Source organism: Marmota flaviventris, chromosome 9, assembly GCF_047511675.1.
Source record: "Marmota flaviventris isolate mMarFla1 chromosome 9, mMarFla1.hap1, whole genome shotgun sequence".
Lineage (NCBI taxonomy): Eukaryota > Metazoa > Chordata > Mammalia > Rodentia > Sciuridae > Marmota > Marmota flaviventris.
The window spans coordinates 20,379,762-20,402,351 of record NC_092506.1 but is presented as its reverse complement, the minus strand read 5'-3'; the positions used below and the strand labels follow the sequence as shown (position 1 = coordinate 20,402,351).

At 39.9% G+C, this 22,590-nt stretch overlaps 1 protein-coding gene across 9 annotated transcripts in view; it reads right to left on the bottom strand.

The window, feature by feature from the left end:
- Ambra1 (autophagy and beclin 1 regulator 1) overlaps window positions 1-11,880 on the bottom strand; it is a 185,021-nt gene extending 173,141 nt beyond the window's left edge. For 8 of the 9 annotated variants that reach the window (XM_027936403.2, XM_027936406.3, XM_027936404.2 and 5 more), the window contains exon 1: window positions 11,688-11,880. The gene's annotated coding sequence lies outside the window, so the exon portion shown is untranslated. Of the gene's footprint in view, window positions 1-11,114; window positions 11,195-11,687 lie in introns of those variants that run through there. The other variant, XM_071616250.1, reaches the window with a different exon arrangement.
- Between the last annotated feature and the right edge of the window lie 10,710 nt (window positions 11,881-22,590).

Here is a 22,590-nt window from a genome sequence, read left to right as displayed (position 1 = left end):
GTCCTTGAATTTGCAATCTTCCTGTCTCAGCCCCCAGTGTCACTGGGATTTCAGGCATGGGCAACCATGCCCAATTCAAAATTAATTTTTTTGATGTTTTATTTTATTTTTTTTTAAAGAGAGAGAGAGAGAGAATTTTAATATTTATTTTTTAGTTCTCGGCAGACACAACATCTTTGTTTGTACGTGGTGCTGAGGATCGAACCCAGGCCGCAGGCATGCCAGGCGAGTGCGCTACCGCTTGAGCCACATCCCCAGCCCCTTGATGTTTTATTTTGAGACAGGGTCTCACTGAGTTGCTTAGGGCCTTGATAAATTGCTGAGGCTGGCTCTGAACTCATGATCCTAATGCCTCAGCCTTCCAAATCGTGGGATTACAGGTGTGTGTCACTTTACCGGGCCAAAATTAGAATTTTTAAAAGGGCTGGGTTTTAACTCAGTGGCAGAGAGCTGACCCACTTTGCGTAAGGTTCTGGGTTCAATCCTCAGTATGAGAGGGAAAAAAAAAGCATAAATTAAGTCACGACATTCAAAATCTATAAAAACCTGGGTATGGTGGCATATACCCATGACCCTTCTACTCTAGCTGAGGCAGGAAGATTCCACATTTAAGGCCATTCTGGGCAAACCTAGCAAGACGCTATCTAAAAAATAAAATGAATTATGGATCTAACTCAGCTGTAGATCATCCCTGGGTTCAAACCTCAATACTGCAAACAATAAAATAATTAAAAAATAAACCAGGCATGGTGGCACATACCTGTAATCCCAGAATCAGAAAACTGAGGAAAAAGGATCCCAAGTTCAAGGCCAGCCTCAGCACCTTAGCAAGGCATAATCAGTGGTAAAGCGCGCTGGATTCAATTCCCACTCCAATTTAAACAAGCAAACTGGGCATGGTGGCACATGCCTGTAAAAAAATCCCAGTGATTTAGAAGGCTGAGACAGGAGGATCACAAGTTCGAGACCAGCCTCACTAATTTAGTGAGGCCCCCAGCAACTTAGTGAGAACCTGTCTCAAAATTAAAAATTAAAAAAGGCTGAGGATATAGCACAGTGGTAAAGCACCCCAAGGTTAAACCCCTAGTACAAAAAAGAAAAAGAAAAAAAAAACTTGTGATCCTCCTGTCTCAGCCTCCCAAGTAGCTGGATTAGCCATGCCTTAGCAACTTTGGGACTGAAACAAGAGGATCACAAGTTTGAAGTCAGCTTTGGCAACCTAATGAGACAGTCTCAAAATAAAAAATGAAAAGGACTAGGAATGTAGCTCAGTGGTAAACTGTCCCTGGACTCAGTCCTCAATGGGGGAAGGGGGCAGGGGAGCAGCAACTGAGATTACTTGTTTGTGCCACAATGCCCAATTGCTTATTTTTCCAGAATTTTACCCAAGGAGATTTGTTAGCCTTGACTTTTTCCCTAAATATCATGCTTTTCCATTCATTTAGTCAACTTCCAAATCTCTTAAACACCAATCAGTTCAAAAAGATGGCAAAATCAGATGGTTAGCTATTTTCTACCTGTTTTGCAAAGAAATGTTCTTCTAATCCTAAAATGACTCTGGCCTGTTTTGCTAAAATATCTTACAAAAATGTGTTATCTATCTTATATTTGGAACTCTGTTTCAGTCACTGTTGTTTTCAGGGCTTCTTACACCAGTAAAGACTCATCCTTCTGGTGGGTACAGTGGCACATGCCTGTCATCCCAGCAACTCACGAGGCTGAGGCTGGAGCATCGCAAGTTCAAGGCCAGCCTCTGCAAGTTAGCAAGACTTGTTTAAAAATTAAAAAAATAAAAAACTCAAACTTTTAATGTAAAGGGCACTAAGGGAAAGGAGGGATAACTATTTTGTTTTACCTTCCTCTTCCCTATTAAAGTTTTCTCAAAAGCACCTATATTTCAATCCAAGTATCAATATTATTTCTTCTTTTGAAGAACGCATCTTTACTTTGTTATACTAATAATAGTAATGATAATAAAAGCTGGCATGGGGCTGGGGTTGTGGTTCCGTGGTACAGCGTGCTCGCAAAGCATACATGAGGCACTGGGTTTGATCCTCAATACCATATAAAAATAAAATAAAGGTATTGTGTCCACCTACAACTAAAAATATACATCATTTTTAAAAATAAAAAATGAAAAACAGCTGGCACATATAGTGCTATTCTAAAGGTTCTACATGTATTAATTCATTTAATTCTCACAACCGTATGATATTTAACAGCTGAAGAGAAAGACAGGTTAAGTAACTCACAGAAGTTGCAGAGCCAGTAAGTAGTGGTACTGGGATTGGAACCCACCCATACTATTTGGTCCCAGATTCAGTGCTGCTATGCTATTTATTATTCTAGAGTTAGGAAACAGACATTTTTCTGCCCTATTTTCACTGATCAGTAAGACTGAAATAGTCAATTTCACTCCCCAAACCAAACAAGCATATTAATCCTCTCCAATTCAGCAAAATTAGGGGACATGGTAGTGCACACCTGAAAACCCAGCAATTCAGGAGTCTGAGGAAGAATTGTTACAAGTTTCAGGCCAGCTTCAGAAATTTAGTGTGCCCCTTCTCAAAAAAAAAAAAAAAAAAAAAAAATTTTTTTTTTTTTTTTTTTTGGATAGTGCTGGAGATTGAACCCAGGGCCCTGTGCATGCAAGCCAAGCCAAGCACTCTACCAACTGAGCTATATTGTATTCCCAGGCCCCTGTCTCAAAATTAAAATTTAAAAAGAATAGGGATATAATTCAGTGGTAAAGCACCCGAAGCTAATGTTGTGGTTCAGTGGTAGAGTGCTTGCCTAGCACCTGTGAGGATTGAGCTTGATCCTCAGCACTACATAATAAATAAAAAATAAGCACCCCTGGATTCATCCCCCCCAAAAAAATTAGATACTTTATTATATCACATAAGCACATACGCACATATAAACATCTAACACAGTAATTTTGGTTCATGATAGAATACATGTTCTATGCTGGGGGCAGTAATAAAGAAATGATTAAAACATAAAATGTTAAACTTGCCTCAGTTCATTCTACAGATAAAAGCACAATTCCAATAAGGAGTAGTAAAAATTGTTCGCAAGACACTTTTTAATTTCTTAAAAGAAAGGTACCAAACAAAATAGTAGGTATCATTTTATATACACTCAACAATGGCCCACACTTTTCCTTCTCTCAATTTCACAATTCTCCTAAGTCAGTCCCCTAAATATAAGGCTCATAAGTACTTCAGCTTATTTATTCCCTGCTGCAGATGCACCTGAAGGCAAATATCTAATATCCAAATATGTTGAACTCAACTTTCAAAGAAATTTAATTTGGAAAAAATTAATAAATGAAAACTAATTAAATTAACATTAAAGTGAAAGTTAAAAACCAGCCAGGTGCAGTGGTGCACATCGGTAATCCCAGCGGCTTAGAAAGCTGAGGCAGGAGGATCACAAATTCAAAGCCAGACTCAGCAAACTCAAGGTACTAAAACAACTCAGTGAGACCCTGTAACTAAATGAAATACAAAAAAAAAAAAAAGGGCTGGGGATGTGGCTCAGTGGTCGAGTGCCCCTGAGTTCAATCCCCAGTACTCCCCCCACACCCCAAAAGAATAAAAAATTAGTTAAGCATACTGAATATTTATATCATATATATCCTTTAAAATGCCAAATTCAATGTCATCTTATAATAAGGACCAGACAAATACTACATGTACCAATCTTAAATGAAGATTTTCATGTTGATGGCAGCAGAGGAACTTTAATTTACAGAATCATGATGTCATGATTGTAACTTTTCAGGAGGATTATGGATCCATGACTGGAGGCTCCAATCCCCGTGAATACCTAGTACCTGCCTCTTTCCCTTAATCCTCTGTTAGTCCTTATTTGTTGTCTTCAGAGCAGTTGCTTCTGCCTACATATCAGTATTTACCTGATTCCTGGCCAACTATATTCCCTACTAGAATAAACTCCATAAGTGTAATAACACCCATATGTACCTTGTATCCCAGAATCTAATTGAGCCTTCAATAAACATTTCTAGATGAAAAAACAAGTCTGAAAACATATCCAAAACAATTCAAGTTAAGGCTGGGACATGGCTCAGTGATACAGCACCTGCCTAGAATGCGTGAGGCCCTAAGTTAAATCTCTAGTACCACAAAAAAATAATTTAAACAATTCAGGTCAGCTTACATGCATACATGCATACTCATATTTATTACAGTGCAACTCACAATAGCCAAGTTATAGAACCAGACATGGAACCAGCCTAGATGTCCATCAACAGATGAACAGATAAAGAAAATGTGATAAATACACACAATACAGTTTTTTTTTATTTTTTTTTATTGTGACGCAGGGTCTCTCGTAAGTTGCTTAGAGTTTTGCTAAATTGCTGAAGCTGGCCTCGAACTTGCAATCCTTCTGTATCAGCCTCCTGAGCCACTGGAATTATAGATGTGACCGACCACACCTGTCTACAATGGAGTTTTATTCAGCCATAAAGAATGACATTAATGTTTCTGCAGAAAAATGGATGGAACTTGAGAGCTTTATATTAAGTGAAAAAAGCCAGACTAGAGTCCTATGTTTTTTCTCATATGTAGAAGCCAGAGAGGAAAAAAAAAAAAAAAGAGAGAGAGAGAAAAATAAAGGATAGGGAAAGACCTCATGAAATTTGAAAGGAGATCAGTAGAGAAAGGGGATCAGAGCGGAGGAGGAAAAAGGGAAGGCAATGTTACTGGATAATGAAACAGACCGAATTATGTGTATTTATGAAAATGAAACAATGTATCCTAATTTATAATTATAATTATAATGCACTAATATAAAAAGTTAATTTTAAAAAAAAATTAAAAAAGAAAAGGTAGCCAAGTGCAGTGTTGCACACCTGTAATCCCAGCAACTCTAGAGGCTGAAGCAAGAGGATCACAAATTCAAAGTCAGCCTCAGCAACTTAGTGAGAGCTTGTCTCAAAATTAAAAATAAAAAGGGCTGGGATGTGGCTCAGTAGTTAAGCATTCTTGGGCTCAATCCCCAGTACCAAAAAAGAAAAAAAAAAAAAAAACTTGAAAAGGCAAGGGCTGAAACAATCATAATCAAGCAACAGTTCCACAAAGCAAGTGGGGTGGAGCATGCCTATAATCCCAGGAACTCTGGAAACTAAGGCAGGAGGATCACAAATTCAAGGCCAGCTTCACCAGCTTAGCAAGGCCCAAGCAACTTAGTGAGACCCTGACTCAAAATAAAAAATAAAAAGGGTGGGGGTGCATAGTTCAGTGTTAAAGCGCCCCTGGTATGTGAGCCCCCAGTACCAAAAAAAGAAAACAAACAGCACCACAGGCTCTGGAAGTAGCTCAGTAAGAGTACTTCCCTATCATACGTGAGGCCATGGGATCAATCTCCAGCACAGTGAAAAAAAGAAAAAGAAGCAGAAGCCAAAGGCTGAATGTGGTGGTGCATGCCTGTGATTCCAGCAACTCAGGAGGCTGAAGCAGAAAGATTGGGAGTTCAAAGCCAGAGCCTCAATGAGGCTCTAACAATTTAGCAACATCCTGTCCCAAAATAAAAAATAAAAAGGGCTGGGGGATGTCCCTCAGTGGCTAAGTACCCCTGGGTTCAATCCCCAGTACCAAAAAAAAAAAAAGAAAGTTCCAAAAGGTATAAAAGGGAATACTAGAAAGAAACCTCAACAGGGCAAAAAAAAAAACAATACACAATGAAAAAAGGCAAAACTTAAAGTAAAAAAGCAGAAATTAACGAACCTTAAAGCAGAGGAAGAGACAGAACAAGTCAGAGAGTTAAACACTTACATTCATCTATAGACACATAAGTCAAGACTTACTAAAAGAGAATGTGTAAATATCCTGAGTCTCATCCTAAGTAAACATGCAGCATATAAAACTCCTGCCTTTCACTAATATTTACAAGCACTACTCCTCTCCACAGACATGTAGTAAACACATCCAGGGCTGGGTTTTTTCTTTTTTTTAGTTGTAGTTGGACACAATACTTATTTATTTATTTATTTTTATGTGGTGCTGAGGATGGAACCCAGCACCTCCCACATGCTAGGCGAGCTCTACTACTGAGCCACAACCCCAGCACCCCCAGGGCTGGTTTTAACCTTTGTTCACCTCTATCCTCAAGACTGTCTGACACAAGGCTGCCTTGAAAGTAGAAAGCTGCCTAAGAACCTCCATAACAAGCTGATAGCTGCTCTAAGATAGCTAATATCTGAAGAACATTTTTAGATTTTGGTGTTTGTTTTGTTTTTGTGTGCTAGGGATTGAATCCAGGGCGTTGTGCTTGCTAAGCAAGTACTCTACCTTGCACTTACTTCATCTTTTTAAAGAAACTTTCCCCAGTGTTTTTCTTTTTTTTTTTTTTTAATTTTAATATTTATTTATTCTTTTTTAGTTTTCAGCAGACACAACATCTTTGTTTGTATGTGGTGCTGAGGATCGAACCCGGGCCACATGCATGCCAGGCGAGCGCTCTACCGCTTGAGCCACATCCCCAGCCCTCCCCAGTGTTTTTCAACAGAAGCTTAATGATAGATATATTCTCCTTCCCATTCTTCTAATATAAACTCTAATCCTTAGCACCAAAAAAAAAAAAAGTCTTAGATATGAATCTGCTATGTACCCTTGGGATATGACCAGAACTAGTCTCTTGGTCAAATTATTCACTCTCCCTAAGCTTCAGTATAGAGGAAGAGAAAATAGTATCTCCATGGGGAAAATAATATCTATCCTAAAGGGCTTTGTAGTATTAAATAAGTATAACACATGTAAAGAATATGACACAATAAATGCCCCATCAAGGGCAGTAACCTTCCCTACAGCCTCCTTAAATAATTTGTACAAGATTTCTCAACTAGTAAGCTGGTAAGCTCAGGGCTTACCAGGTCTCCTGATTCCCTAATCTATTTTCTTCTCACCACACTACATTGGCAGATTGCCACACACTACTGGGCACATAAATATAATTCTAACAATAACTGATCCCAAAATTCTTACCTGTTAGTAACTAATCTTAACTTTTTGAAAAGAAAAAATAGCTCTTTAAATTAGCTTGGAGAGAAAGGACTTAAAAAGATCAAACATAAATTACTCCCAAACAGTAAGACAGGCTATATCATAATAATAATGTAAAAACAGAAATAATGACAAGAAACTGAAAGCTCTCCCTGGATTTATGAGGAACAATTGGAGAAAGAAGCAAAAATGACCAAGATTAATGAAACTTAAATTTGTTCTATTTTGGGGATGGGGGGTTGGTAAACCAAATCACTGGACAAAAAAAAGTACATCTCATTCCAAAATAACTCTATCAAGGCTGAGATACGTCTTAGCAAAAATGTGTTAAAAACAAAACTTTTAAGAGTGAGATAAACTGTTGACCTAAACTGTCAACATTCAAGAAGAAACTGAAGATAATAAATATTTGGATTCAATATTCACAAACTGCACAAAGGAACGTGATCAAACGTGATCAAAAGAATAAAAATAAGCTTCCTAAAACACACTGAGCTGGGTGTGGTGGCACAGGCCTGTAATGCCAGTGGCTCCAGGAGGCTGAGGCAGGAGGATTGAGAGTTCAAAGCCAGCCTCAGCAAAAAAAGCGAGGCGTTAAGCAACTCAGTGAGACTCTGTCTCTAAATAAAATTCAAAATAGGGGGCTGGGCTGTAGCACAGTGGCAGAGCACTTGTCTAGCATGTGTAAGGCACTGGGTCTGATCCTCAGCACCACAGAAAAATAAATAAATAAACAAATAAAATAAAGGCATTCTGTCCATTACAACTACAAAAAAAAAAAAAATTAAATACAAAATAGAGCTAGCGAGGTGGCTCAGTGGTCGAGTGCCCCTAAGTTCAATGCCCAGTACCCGCCCCCCGCAAAAAAACACATTGAAAATTATATAATGTTGAAATGTAAGTTATTAGCCTGTAATCCCAGTTCAGGAGGGAGATGCAGAAAAATCAAAAGTTCAAGGCCAACCTCAGCCATTTAAGGAGACTCTGTCTCAAATAAGAAATAAAAAGGACTGAGGATGAACAGCTCATTGGTAAAATGCCCCTGGTTCAATCCCCAATACAAAAAAAAAAAAAGTAGTTATTGATGGTTATTGCTCTAGTAATAAAAAAAAAAAAAAAAAACAGCCTAATACACAGAATTCAAGATACTCAGGAAGCTGAGGCAGGAGGATTGTAAATTCTAAGGCAGACTGGGAAATTTTGACAGACCCTGTCTCAAAGTAGAAAATAAAAAGGGCTGGAGTGGGGCTTGGTGGCCTGTGCCTGTAATCCCAGCAGCTCTGAAGGCTGAGGTACTAAAATAACTCAGTCAGACCCTGTCTCTAAATAAAATACAAAATAGGGCTGGGATGTGGTTCAGTGATCACATGCCCAAGTTCAATCCTGGGTACCCCCCCCCCAAAAAAAAAAAAAGGGGGCTGGGGTGTATAGAGAGTATAGCTCAATGGTAAAGCAAATCTCAGTTCAATCCCCAGTACCATAAAAACAGTTTTTTCATCAACTCTGTTCCAGGCTAAATTCTAGAATACATTCAAAGAAGTTCACACGTTTAATAATCCCCAAGAACTCTGTTACCACAATCTGAACCTAAACATTTCTGGAAAATAAAACCAAAAAAAAAAAAAAAGCCCAGTATGAATTTTATAGAACTACACAAGATTCAACCAAGTACTGGAATCCCAGTGAATGGGGAGACTGACCTGAGGCAAGAGGATCACAAGTTGAGGCCAATCTTAGTAACTTAGTGAGATCTTTGGCAATTTAGTGAGACTATGTCTCAAATTCAAAATTAAAAGGAATAGGGGGCGCTGGGGATGTGGCTCAAGTGGTAGCGCACTCCCACCTGGCATGCCTGAGGCACTGGGTTCAATCCTCCTCACCACATAAAAATAAAATAGATATTGTTATCAACCTAAAACTAAAAAATAAATATGTAAAAAAAGGACTGGAGATATAGCTCAATGATAAAGCACCCCTGGGTTAAATCCCCCCTTCAAAAAAATATAATATATATCAACCAAGCAAAATTTGTGTAATCTTCTATTTCAAAGCAAAGAAGCTGATAAGAAGCTCTATCCCTATCTATTAACCTCCCACTCCACCTCCACTGAATTTCTTCTCTACTCCAAGTCAACTTAAACCTCTGCCAATTATTTCCTACAAAAACAAAACAAAATGTTCCTAACATTTCTAAGTGTCATTCAATAGTAATCTCCATTTATTATTTAGCATTCATTAGGAGCCTCTGAGATACTACTTATAACTCTAAATTCTATGCAGAATCTATCAATCCCCAGCAGACAATGACAGTTCTTTCTCTAAATTCTTTCCTCTGATATACATTCCTTTCTACCATAAAAATACTTTTTCAGAGAATTCACGTTCTTAGCTTAATTTCCCAATAAAGATTCTCCTTAAAGATAGTCTGGTGGATGCTGGGCATAGTGGTGCACACCTATAATCCTAGCAACTCACAAGGCTGAGGCAGGAGGATTGAAAATTCAAGGAAGCCTTAGCAACTCAGCGAGGCCCTAAGCACCTTAGCAAGACGTCTCAAAAAATAAAAGGGCCTGGGGATGTAGCTCAGTGGTTAAGCATCCATGGGTTCAACTCCTCCTCCATGCCACCCCCATACCAAAAAAAGGGGGTGTCTGATGGCTCTTCATTAACCTTTTATTGGGAACACTGCAGTTCTGGTAACTAGGAAATTGCTTATGATCAAAGGCCCTTCATTTAAATCTCACTGATCGGGCTGGGGTTGTGGCTCAGTGGTAGAGAGCTACCATGGCATATGTGAGACACTGGGTTTGATTCTCAGCGTCGCATATAAATAAATAAAAGTCCATTGACAACTAAGAACATATTTTAAATAAATAAATAAAATCCCACTGATCCCAGGGCTAGGGGTATAGTAGCTCAGTGGTAGAGTCCTTGCCTAGCATATGTGAGACATGAGGCCTGGAACACAAAACATAATAGATCTTATTTAAAAAAAAAAAAAAAAAAAAAACCACACACACAAACAAACAAAGTTAGAGAAACAGTAGTCTTTCCAAAACTCAGAAGAGAATCCTAGAACTTCAAAGAAACACAGACCTATATAGTTTCTATCCAAAAACTAGGAATTTATTCCATACTCTAATCTTAAAGTCATTCTCCACCAGATGCTAAATATTATGGAAACTTATCCAACGTAGGACCTCTAGGCTGATTTTTTTTTTCAATAAATAAGTAATACAGATTAGGATCGTGGTACTAAGTCCAGTGAAAATTAAATAAGAACACTTAGTCCCTAAAGTTTCCAAGTTGGGGGAAAAGGGGAATAATGGTATTCACAGCACGTTAAACTTCAACTTACGTATCTCAATATTTTTTTTTAATTTTTTTTCTCTTTTATTAGAGAGAGAGAGAGAGAGAATTTTAATATTTATTTTTTAGTTATCGGCGGACACAACATCTTTGTTTGTATGTGGTGCTGAGGATCGAACCCAGGCCGCACGCATGCCAGGTGAGCGCGCTACCGCTTGAGCCACATCCCCAGCCCACGTATCTCAATATTGAAATTATTTTTATACACGGTCTTTTCAACTCAGGTATACACAGGAAACTAAACCACTGATCAAATGTGACAAAACTGTTCCGAAAGAAACCCTTTGGGATTCTTTTGGATACTTCCTAGAAAGCAGACCCCAACAAGACAAGTTGCCTACGAAATGTCTGAACTCTAAGTCTTAAGCATCCTCTGTAGGACACTAACCATAGCTGAAATTTTTCCGGACAACAGGTTAAAGAGAAGAAATCAGTAATAACCAGTTGGCAAACTGGAGGGGGCAAACAAAATTATTTATCAAGAAACAGAAAGAAACTTATCATTGCTACTCCCGCTAAAATGATACAGACGTTGAAAACACAAAACCAGCCAAAAGATCACACAGTCCCCTTAACTTCGGAAGCCTCCAGTGACAGAATCTATATTCCTAGTAAAAAGTGGTCACAGGCAGACAAATCACTATGAGCCAAAAGTGACTGTTAAAATGGGAAGATGAAAAAAAGAAAACGGGTAAATGACAAAAAGTGACTTACTGAGCATTTAATGACCCGTCGGGGATACAGGGGAAAAAAAAAAAATCAGGTCTCAGACCTCAGCCTCAGTTTCCCTGCGCAAAAAAAAAAAAAAAAAAAAAAAAAAAGCAGACGGGGAATAACTTGACATTAGGTTCAGAAGAGCCCGAAGGCCTAGTTTCACCAGCCGCTAACCTACTCCAAGGTCCCTTCAAAGGCTAGACTCAGTGGGGGTCCCCAGTGCAATTGAGTCATGACACCCGGAGCTTTAGGTGGGAGAGAAGGAGGCGGGTCAAAACACACACAGCTCTACCGGTTCCTGGAAAGCTATTTTTCCCCAACACTCTACGAGTGCCGACACCCGCCCTAGACCCAACATCCCCTGCCGGGCAGCCCCAACACCTCTCCCTCCTTCCGCCTTCTCCCTCAAGTCTGAACAGCCCTCCGGTCGCGCCCCCGAACACAGCCTGGCAGCCTCTCCTCAGGTAGTGTCTCGGAGGCCGTCCGGCTCGCCCACCCGCCAGCGCCAAGGTCTTCTCAACCCCGCGGCGGAAGGATGCCGGGCCAGGCCTCCCAGGCTCCTCCCGGGCCTACCTGCAAGACGGGCGAGGGCTCGGCTTGCAGCCCAGCGGGCGGACTGAGCCACAGAAAGAAGGGCTGAAGAGGCAGGAAGGAAGCAAGGGGTCCGCTCTACCGACCGGCGGGAGAAAGCGGCCCGAGCCCAGGGCCTCGAGGGTAACTCAGCCCTCGACCTGGCGCCACCGCCGCCGCCGCTGCTCAGGAGACATCAAGCAAGAAGACGGCGCAAAAGATCACCGAATGCACGAACACCCCAGACATCAAAGGAAGAGACCCGAGCAATCGTTCAAGGAGCTATAGTAGAGTGTCGAAAAGCTTCGCAACCCTTGCTCAAGGTCCGGCTCCTGTCCAAGGCATAAGTAAACAAACCCAGATCATAAACTTTAGCGTAGTCGGCGCTTCTGCCATTTCCTAGTGGCTGCCTGCTATTTAAGTTGTTTTGAGAATGGAGTTTTGTGTGAGCGTGCCTTAAGATCAACTCATAGCACAATAACATTGTTGTCTAGTTCAGCGACTACCTTATGGACTTCGCTACTTGTCCCAACTGAGAAAACCACTTCACCTCTTTTAACGTAAGTTTCCTAACAGTGAGGTGAATGAAATATAAGACTGAGGAACAAAGTCAACAGTCGCTATTAAAGTTCCAATTTAGCTCTTACAAGCAAAGCCAAGAGAACATGGGAAAACCCAGGGTTATGTATTCTGACCTTAAGGCAGGGGGAAAAGGGTACACGGTGTGCATATTTTCTTCCAAAGGCCTAAAACTGTGTGTTTCTTAGATGATGATCACAAGTTCAAAACCTGATTCGCATTTTCTTCACTACACTGGCTTTTCATTTTTCCTGTCTTTTTTTTTTTTTTCCTTTTTGGGTGGGGGGTGCTAGTGATGCAAGCTAGGCCAGTGGAACAAATGAATATGCTCAGCACAATTATGAATTGTATGCCCATTCCAGATAAAATCCAATAAAACACAAGTATTGTATGGGTTACCAAGTATTAGCAATAAGCATCTAAACCTACCTCCTCCTAACTAGGGAGGAGACTCACAGAAGTAGGGTAAAAAGAAGGAAAAAAAGATAATCCAAGCCTTTAGTTTTTTTTAATTCAAGCCTTTTAATAATTTATATTCTAAGTCAAAGAGTGCTTCTTAAAATATTAACCTCATTCAGAATTTACTGTGACTTTTTAAAAATCTCCTTCTAAGGCTGGGGAGGTAGCTCTGTAGCAAGTTACTTACCTCGCATGCACAAGGCCTGGGTTCTATCCCATGCACCACAAAAATAAGTAAATATATAAACTTCCTTTAAGTCAGTGAAAATGTTTAAAAAACAACCCATGTTATAAGATCAACCATCCATAGATGGACATAGTGGCACACACCTGTAATCCCAGTGACTAAGGAGACTGAGGCAAAAGGATCACAAGTTCAAAGCCAACCTCAGGCTCTCAACGAGGCCCTGAGCAATTTAATGAGATCCTATTCAAAAAAAAAAAAAAAAAAAAGAAGAAGAAGAAAAGGACTAGAGTTGTGGCTCAGTAGTTAAGTGCCCAGTTTAAAAAAAAAGGGCTGGGGATGTGGCTCAAGCGGTAGCGCGCTCGCCTGGCAAGTGTGTGGCCCGGGTTTGATCCTTGGCACCACATACAAACAAAGATGTTGCGTCCGCCGATAACTAAAAAATAAATATTAAAAAAATTTAAAAATCCACAATATGCCATTCATGTGGACAATAAACCAAGCTTTTCCTTTTTTTATTAATTAATGTATTTTAATTAAGTATATATGACAGCAGAATGCATTTTGATTCATTGTACACAATTGCAACACAACTTTTCATTTCTCTGGTTGTACACGATGTAGTGTCACACCGTATGTGCAGTCATACATGTACCTAGGGTAATGATGTACATCTCATTCCATCATCTTTCCTGCCCCCATCGCTCCTTTGCCCAAAGCTTCTCCATTTTTCCTATGTCCTCCCCCCATTATGGATTAGCATCCACTCAAGCTTTTATTTTCTGTCATAGTTTTAAAAGTTTTTAAAATAAACATTATAGCAACATTTTAAAAAATCTAAAGAAAAGAAAGATCTTGAAAACATGCTTCCAAAACACAAAATTTTGCTCAGCATGGTGGTGCCTGTAATCCCAAACACTCCAGAGGAGGAGTTGCAAACTCGAGACCAGCTTTAACAATTTAGCAAGACCCTCTCTCAAAATAATATAAAGAACTGGAGTTGTAGTACCAAATTTGGTACTTGGGATTGAACCCATGGGCACTTTTACCACTTAGTTATATCCCAATCCTATTTTTTTTTTTTTTTTTTTTTTTTTTGAGACAGGGAGGGTCTCACTGAATTGGCTGGCCTTGAGTTTACAATCCTCCTTGGTTTACCCACCCCCATCACTGGGAGAGGTATTTGCCACCGCACCCACCTGGTTTCTACACCAAATTTTTAAAAGCTTAATTCAAGCAGAGATACAACTGTATGTTTTGCATCATATAATTTCCCTATTAAAGGTTTTAAAAAGGGGCTGAGGTTGTGGCTCAGTGGTAGAATGCTTGCCTGGCACACAGGATGCACTGGGTTCGATCCTCAGCACCACGTAAAAATGAAATAAAGGTATTGTGTTCACCTACAACTAAATATATTTATTTATTTATTTTTAAGAGAGAGAGTAATTTCCTTACAGTATGGCTTTAGCACACTTGTCAAAAGTCATTATAGCTTGGCTGGGGATATAGCTCATTTGGTAGGGTGCTTGTCTTCCATGCATAGGGCCCTGGGTTCAATCCCCAGCACCACAAAAAGTCATTACCCCAAGGGCTGGGATTGTAGCTCAGAGGTAGAGTACTTGCCTAGAATGTATGAGGTACTGGGTTTGATTCTCAGTACCACACATAAATAAAATAAAGGTTTAAAAAAAAAAAAGAAAAGAAAGAAAGCCTTTAATAGGCTGGGCATAGCAGCATATGCTTGTAATCCCAGCCACTCAGGAGGCTGAGGCAGGAGGATGGTAAATTTGAGGCCAGCCTGGGCAATTTAGCCAGTTCCTGTCTCAAAATGAAATTTTAAATGGGCTAGGCATGTAGCTCAGTGGTAGGGTACATGTGAGGCACTGGACTTAAGAAGGAAATAAAAATAAAGGCTGTAGTAATTGTTTTCAGTGATTGCACAACATTCCATTGAGAGGATATACTGACCATGCTCCCCATTGTTGAATCTATGTGTTGCTTCTAAATATTTCCTGTGTAATAGGTATTGCTGCTGTTGAAAAGAGGCAGTTATAACCTTATTATTTATGATAAGATCTTATTTTGGAGGGGGAAGTTACTGGAGATTTAACCCAGGGGCACTTTACCACTTACCCACATCTCCAGCACTTTTTATTTTTTATTTTGGGACAGGGTCTTGCTACATTGCTTAGGGCCTTGCCAAGTTGCTGATGTTGGCTTTGAATTTGTGTACCTCCTGCTTCAGCCTCCCAAATCTGTGGGATTACAGGCCTATGTGACCACACCTGGCTCAGTCTCCTTTAGGGAACTCTTTCAAGTGTGGATTTAAGCTTCAGTGTAACAATAAACTACTGCAGACACACTGAGGAACCCCCATGAAAAACAGGACCTCCCCCACCCCACCCCGATTTAAGATGGGGATGAACACCTTTCAGGGGAAATAAGAAAGCCAAGCTAGCTCTCATTTTCATGGAGTTGACGTCATACTAGAAAAGTAAGAGTTAAAAGGTCCGCTGATGCCAGATGATGGCGCACACCTGTAATCCCAGCAATTTAGTAGACTGAAGCAGGTGGATCACAAGTTCAAAGCCAACTTCAACAATTTAGTGAGGCTTTAAGCAACTTAGAGAGACCTTGCCTTAAAATTTAATAAATAAATAAATTGGGCTGCAGATGTAGCTCAGTGGTAGAGCATGTCCAGGATCAATTCCCAGAATGAATGAATAGATAGATAGATAGATAGATAGATAAGTGTACCTTGCCAGTCAGGTGTGATGGAGTGTACCCGTAATTCCAGTGATTTAGGAGGTTGAGGCAGAAGGATCTCAAGTTTGAGACCTGACTGGGCAACTTAGTGAGACCCAGTTTCAAAATAAAAAATATAAAGGGCTGGGGATGAACTCAGTGGTAGAGTGCCCTTGGTTTTAATGTTACTTGCTACTGTCAATCACATGGAATGAATTTGTAAAATCTATATGAGGAAAAGAGGATTGAAGGATGTTGGCTTGGAAAATTATCTAAATTAAGGATTAAGGAGGAGACTCTGTTCCTTATCTTGGCTCCGTATTCTGAGAAACTACCTCTATAATGGTAAAACCAGGCTTGAACCTAGGGTGAAACAACTCTAACAGTTCTTGAGTCATCCTACTAAAGAGGTACAGGAAGAGGGGGTAGGCCTTGAGCGGGAAAAACAAGCCAATTATAGATTAACAAAAAAAAAAAAAGATTTTTAGCTGTAGATGGACACAATACCTCCATTCCATTCATTCATTTCTGTTTGATGGGGAGGATGGAACCCAGTGTCCCACTCATGCCAGGAAAGCACTCCAGCACGAAGCCACAACCCCAGCCCCAATTATAGATTTTATCTTTGCAATTCAAATGGGTTCTTTTGTAGCCTATTCTCCTCATGCTATGTGGGGGGTAATGTATGCACTTGGGGCTGGAATGATAAAAGTAGAAGGAAAGAGGAGAGATCCCAGAATGGCAGGAAACTACTGGCTTAAGAATAATATGAGCGGAGCCAGGTGCAGTGGCGCACGCCACACCTGTAATCCCATAATCCCAGTGGCTTGGGAGGCTGAGACAGGAGAATCTCCAGTTCAAAGCCAGCCTCAGCAAAAGTGAGGTGCTAAGCAACTCAGTGAGACCCTGTCTCTAAATGAAATACAAAAGGGCTGGGGATGTGGCTCAGTGGTTGAGTGCCCCTGAATTCAATCCCCAGTACCAAAAAAAAAAAAAGAAAGAAAGAAATGAATGAGGTGCTTCCTTCTTTGTGATTATTTATATAGGATAAGTTTGTAGTGATGGAATTTATCAATACAGCTAGAAATGCATGGACATTTTTTTATATTTATTTTTTTAGTTATAGGTGGACACAATATCTTTGTTTTATTTTTATGTGGTACTGAGGATCAAATCCAGTGCCTCATGCATACTAGGTGAATGCTCTACCTCTAAGCCACAACCCCAGCCTGAAATATATGGACAGTTTAAGGCTCTAGAATGACAAAGGGGGCCGGAGATATAGCTCAGTTGGTACCGTCAATGTGGTAGCTCAGTTACTATGATTTCCGAGGTCTACTTTTCTATTTACTACTGAGAGATCTCATCACTCAAATTTGATGATCCTAAGGGAGTCTTAGGGCATAGTCATGAAAAATAGAACTGTGAATTTTATGTGTTAGGATCGAGGTCCCCCAGCTTTCAGGTAAGGTAGAATTTTGGACCTTTTTTCCCACATTTTTTTATTGGTACATTATTGTTGCGACACATGACTAAATCAATTAGGGTCACTACAAATGAATTTGGGCTAACTAAATAAAGACACAGACACAGAAAGTACCTTTTCTTTGGGTTCAGTGACCGCTGCTCCTCAGCCACAGCTCCCACAAGGGGGGCAAGGCAGGCAAGAAAGAGAAGCAGCACGCCTTTTATCCTTTTATTGGGGAGAAGCCATTCAAATGAGGGTAGGGTTACAACAAACAAGTGGGTGTAATCCAACCCCATCAGGTGACGCCCACTCCTGGAGCTGCACACCTCTCTTATCCCAGTGGAGGTAAGGTCCAGTTGCGTTGCAATGGGTTCAATACCAGTTCTGTACCTCTTTACTCAGGACTTAAAAGTGTGTACATAGCTCCTGTCCAGAGCAGCTCCTGACAGAACATAGTGATGGGATTTGTTGTTTCATATTCCTACATGCATACAATATACAATATAACAATATAATTCCACCAATACCACTCCCCAGTACTACCCCCTCTCTCCACACCTCCCATCCCTTGGCTCCTTTTCTCTACTGATCTCCCTTTGATTTTCATGAGATCTGCTTCCACCTTTCCTTTCTTTTTCCTCTCAGCTTCTACATATGAGAGAAAACATAGGGACTTAATCTTCTGAGTTTGATTTATCTAGATATTTAGCTTAACATAGTGGTCTCTAGTTCCATCTATTTTCCTGCAAATGATGTAATTTCATTTTTCTCTCTGCCTGAATAAGACTCCATTGTGTATATACCGCATTTTCTTTATCCATTCATCTGTTGACGGACACCTAGTCTGGTTCTCTAGTGTGGCCATTGTGAATTGTGCTGCTATAAACAATTTCTATCATTGTAGTATGATGACTTCAGTTCTTTAGGATAAATACTGAGAAGCCTAGTCTTCCATACTGATTTCCATAGAGGTTGTACTAATTCCTACAATTTTTGAATACAAACTTATTTTTACTTAATTATTTGCATTACTGGGTGTTGAACCCAAGGGCACTCTACCACTGAGCTAATATCCACCCCTTTTAATTTTTTACTTTGAGATAGGGTCTCACTAAGTTGCTGAAGCTGGTCTCAAACTTGTCATCTCCCTGCCTCAGTCTCCATGGTAGATGGGATTACTGGTATGCCCATCACTACCCAGCTGTACTACCATTCTTATAATGAATGAAGTCAGTTCTGAGTCCATTATCTCTCATAACTACAATTTGTAAAATCTTGATGTGACCTAGAGAGCAAAATGAGCCATGAGGACACATACATACTCATTGTAAGATTTTTTTTTTTTTTTTTTTTTTTTTTTGGTACCAGGGATTGAACTCAGGGCACTCAACCACTAAGCCACATCTCCTTTTTTGTATTTTATTTAGAGTCAGGGTCTCACTGAGTTGCTTAGCACCTTGCTTTTGCTGAGGCTGGCTTTGAACCTATGATCCTCCTGTCTCATCCTCCCAAGCTGCTAGGATTACATGTGTGCAAAATCACATCCAGCTCAATGTAAGATCTTTTATTATTATTATTATTTTTAATGTCTTTATGTTACTTTATGTGGTGCTGAGGATCAAACCCAGTGCCTCACGCATGCTAGGCGAGTGCTCAACCCCAGCCCAATGTAAGATCTTTTGATGTCTTATTTTCTTGTCCTCCTATTTATACCATTGCCAGGGACAGTGACACTAAGCCCAGTGTTTGAGTTATTTTCAGTTTGTGTAAGATAGGGATAAAAATCTTACTATGTGGCCCAGTGTAGAGTGCATGCTAAACATGCATGAGACCCTTTGCTCAATACTTTGCCCCAGAGGAAAGCAACACCAAAAACAAATAGAAACATATTATTAAGTGTCTATTACTTGTTTAGCCTCTGTTATTTGGTACTGGGGATTGAACCCAAGAGTTCCTTTCCACTAAGCTAGATTCCCAATCCTTTTCCAAATTTAATTTTTTTTTAAATATTTATTTTTTAATTCTCGGCAGACTCATCTTTGTTTGTATGTGGTGCTGAGGCTCGAACCCGGGCCGCACGCATGCCAGGCGAGCGTGCTACCACTTGAGCCACATCCCCAGCCCCTAAATTTAATTTTTTTGAGACAGGGTCTCACTAAGTTGCCAAAGCTGGCCTGGAACTTATGGTCCTCCTGCCTCAGTCTCCCCAGCCACTGAGATCACAAGGCATGCACCACCATGTCTGGCTCATTTCCCCCCCCCCCCCCCCCGCAAATTTTGAGACAGAGTCTTGCTAAACTGCTGAAGCTAGTCTCAAAATCAACTCTTGTTCTGTTCATTTAAACCAAGAATATGTCTATGGTCCCTCACTTTTATAGTTTAGAATTGGTAAACTAGTGAGGCTCCAATCATGTGTTAGTTCCCCTTGATATATGTAGAACCTTGTGGTCTTGAAACATTTAAGGACAAATCTGAAAAACTCCTATGCTAGCCAGACAGAGTTTTCTATGGAAAAATGAGGCTGGCATAAGATAGGCAAAATCCTGGATACTTTCCTAAAACCATGCCAGGAAGAGGATAAAAATCCACACAAAGGAACTCAAGGGGAGAAGCCTTGTCAATTATAAAAAAAAAACCCTATTTTCCTTTGTACATATATGTATACACCACAGTGAAACTCCATATCATGTACACAAGACAGGGATCCTAATTAGAATGTTATACTCCAGAGTGTATATCAAAATACACTCTGCTGTTATGTATTTCTAAAAAATGATAAATAAACTGGGGCTGGGGCCATAGCTCAGTGGTAGAGCGCTTGCCTCGCATGCATGAGGCCCTGGGTACAGTTCCCAGCACCACATAAAAATAAACAAATAAAAAATATATAAAATAATAATAATAATAATAATAATAATAATAATAATAAATAAATAAATAAACTTAAAAAAATAAAACCACCTATGGACCTGGAACCTGTAAACCAGTGGCTCTGGAGGCTGAAGCAAGAGGATCATAAGTTTGAGGTCAGCTTGGGCAACTTAGTGAAATCCTGTCTCAGAATGAAAAATAAGAAAGGACTAGGAATATAACTCAGTGGTAGAGTAGTAGAGTGATCCTGGTTTCAATCCCCAGTACAACAAACAAAGAAAAACAACAACACAAGCCCAATCCCTCCCCTAGATCATTTTAGGGACAGTATAACTATGGACTGAAAAAAATTTCTAACCTATAAAAATCCAGGTTGAGCAGGGCATGGTAGCGCACATCTGTAATCCCAGAAGTTTGGGAGGCTGAGGCAAGAGGAGTTCAAAGTGAGCCTTAGCAAAAGCCAGGCGCTAAGCAACTCAATGAAACCCTGTCTCTAAATAAAATACAAAATAGGGCTGAGGATGTGGCTTGGTGGTCAAGTGCCCCTGAGTTCAATCCCCAGTACCAAATAAATAAATAAATAAAGTCCAGGTTGAACTGATATTAAAAGTGGACATTTGTCGGGGCGCGGAGTACCAAGGATTGAATCCAGGGGTGCTTAACCACTGATCCACATCTCCACCCTAGGCCTTGTAAAATTGCTTAGGCTTCATGCCACCATCTAGTGAGTTAACCTGTGAAAAACTGCAGTATTTCTCTGTAGGGTGTGTGTGTGTGTGTGTATTTTTAGTTGTAGGTGGACATAATACCTTTTAGTTTTATGTGGTGCTGAGGATCGAACTCAGTACCTCACATGTGCCAGGCTAGTGTTCTACCACTGAGCCTCAGCCCCAGCCCAAACCCCAGTATTTCTTACACATAGTTATGTAAGGTTAAAATGCAGGGCATTTTCCTTGATCACACTCCACCTTGCTGATTTTAATATGTGGTTGGCAGTAACCCTTTCCTAGATGTCATATGCATAATAGAACAAAAACTTTATGGTAAAAACATCCTTGCTAAGTTGCTGAGGTTGGCTTTGCATTTGCCATCCTCTGTCTCATCCTCCCAAGCTGTTGGGATTACAGCATGCACCCCCACGCCCAGCTAAAGGTGTACATTTGATGAGTTATCTTGTGGAATCATTAGGAAATAAAATGATTCCTGGGAAAAAAAAGTGCCAGCCAAGTTCAGTCAGTTCAGTGCATAGAGATTGTCTTTGGTGTGCAAGAAAATAGACTTGAAATTGCTTTTGAAATCTCTCCAAGACTGTCCCTCCCACTCAGGCTTCATGCCACCATCTAGTGAGTTGTGAAAAACCCCAGTATTTCTTCCATTTAGTTTTGTAAGGTTAAAATGTGGGGCATTTTCTTTGATCACACTCCACCTTGCTGATTATAATATGTGGTTGGCAGTAACCCTTTCCTAGATTCCACATGCGTAATAGAACAAAAGCTTTATGGCAAAAACACCCATTTCCAGAGACTAAGGAAAGACTGTGAGTCAAAACACTGCCTTATTCAAAGCAAGCTGGGGGGTGGGGTCACAATTTTTTTTTTTTTTTAAGTACTAGGGATTGAACCAGGTCCTTCTGCATGTTAGATAAGTGTTCTACCACTGAGCTAAATGGCTAGCCCATTTTTTCTTTTTCTTTTTGCAGTTCATTAGAAAATGAACTCTGGGATACTATACAACTAAGCCACATCCACAGTGTTTTATTTTTTAGAGCTGAATTGCCCAAGCTGGCCTTAAATTTGTTATTCTCCTGCCTGGTTTTCTGAGTTACTAGGATTTAGGATTACAGGCCTCTGCTACTGCACCCGGCTTACAAGTAAATTTTACAAAGAAAAAATATATAACAGGGCACCTCTATTGTACAATAAATAGAACTAGTTTCCATTACCTCTTCATTGTTTACTCCCACCTCAATGATATCCCTGTATATATGAAGTACAACCTGCTGCCAAATGGACCCACTCTACATAGAGAAGGATAATGATGGGAAAGAACATTTGGAGTGGAAATAAACAGCAGATAATAATCCATCATTGTTTTTAATCTTGAGGATGAGTCATCTTCAATTTATTTCCAAATTTCTTCTGTCATCAGCTGTTCATTTCTTTACTTCAAAAATCACAGATTAACACTGCCAAAGGCAGGTAGGAAAGGATCCAAGAGGACAATTCAGAAGTATCACATGGTGAGTGACTGAGGAACTGGGAACAAGACAATCCTCAGAAAAATCTTTTTGTCCCAGCAAAGGCACCAATGTGTGAATCTAGTTCACACTTTCATTATTCCAATCAGGTTATTTTTATGTCAGTGTAATTTTAGAATGACTTGCTAAGGGATTGTTTCCTCAGAAATTCCGTCCATTATTCTCCATACAAAATATCTAAGGTCTAACTCCAGAATTTATTTCAAACCAAGTAACTCTTTCCTTTCAATCTCCCTTTTAAGATGTTCTACCGCCCTCTTTATTCCCTAAATCTTTTTTGCTGTATGAGAAATTTCAAAATGGAATGACCAAATAGATATGGTCATAAGAAACATAGAGCCTG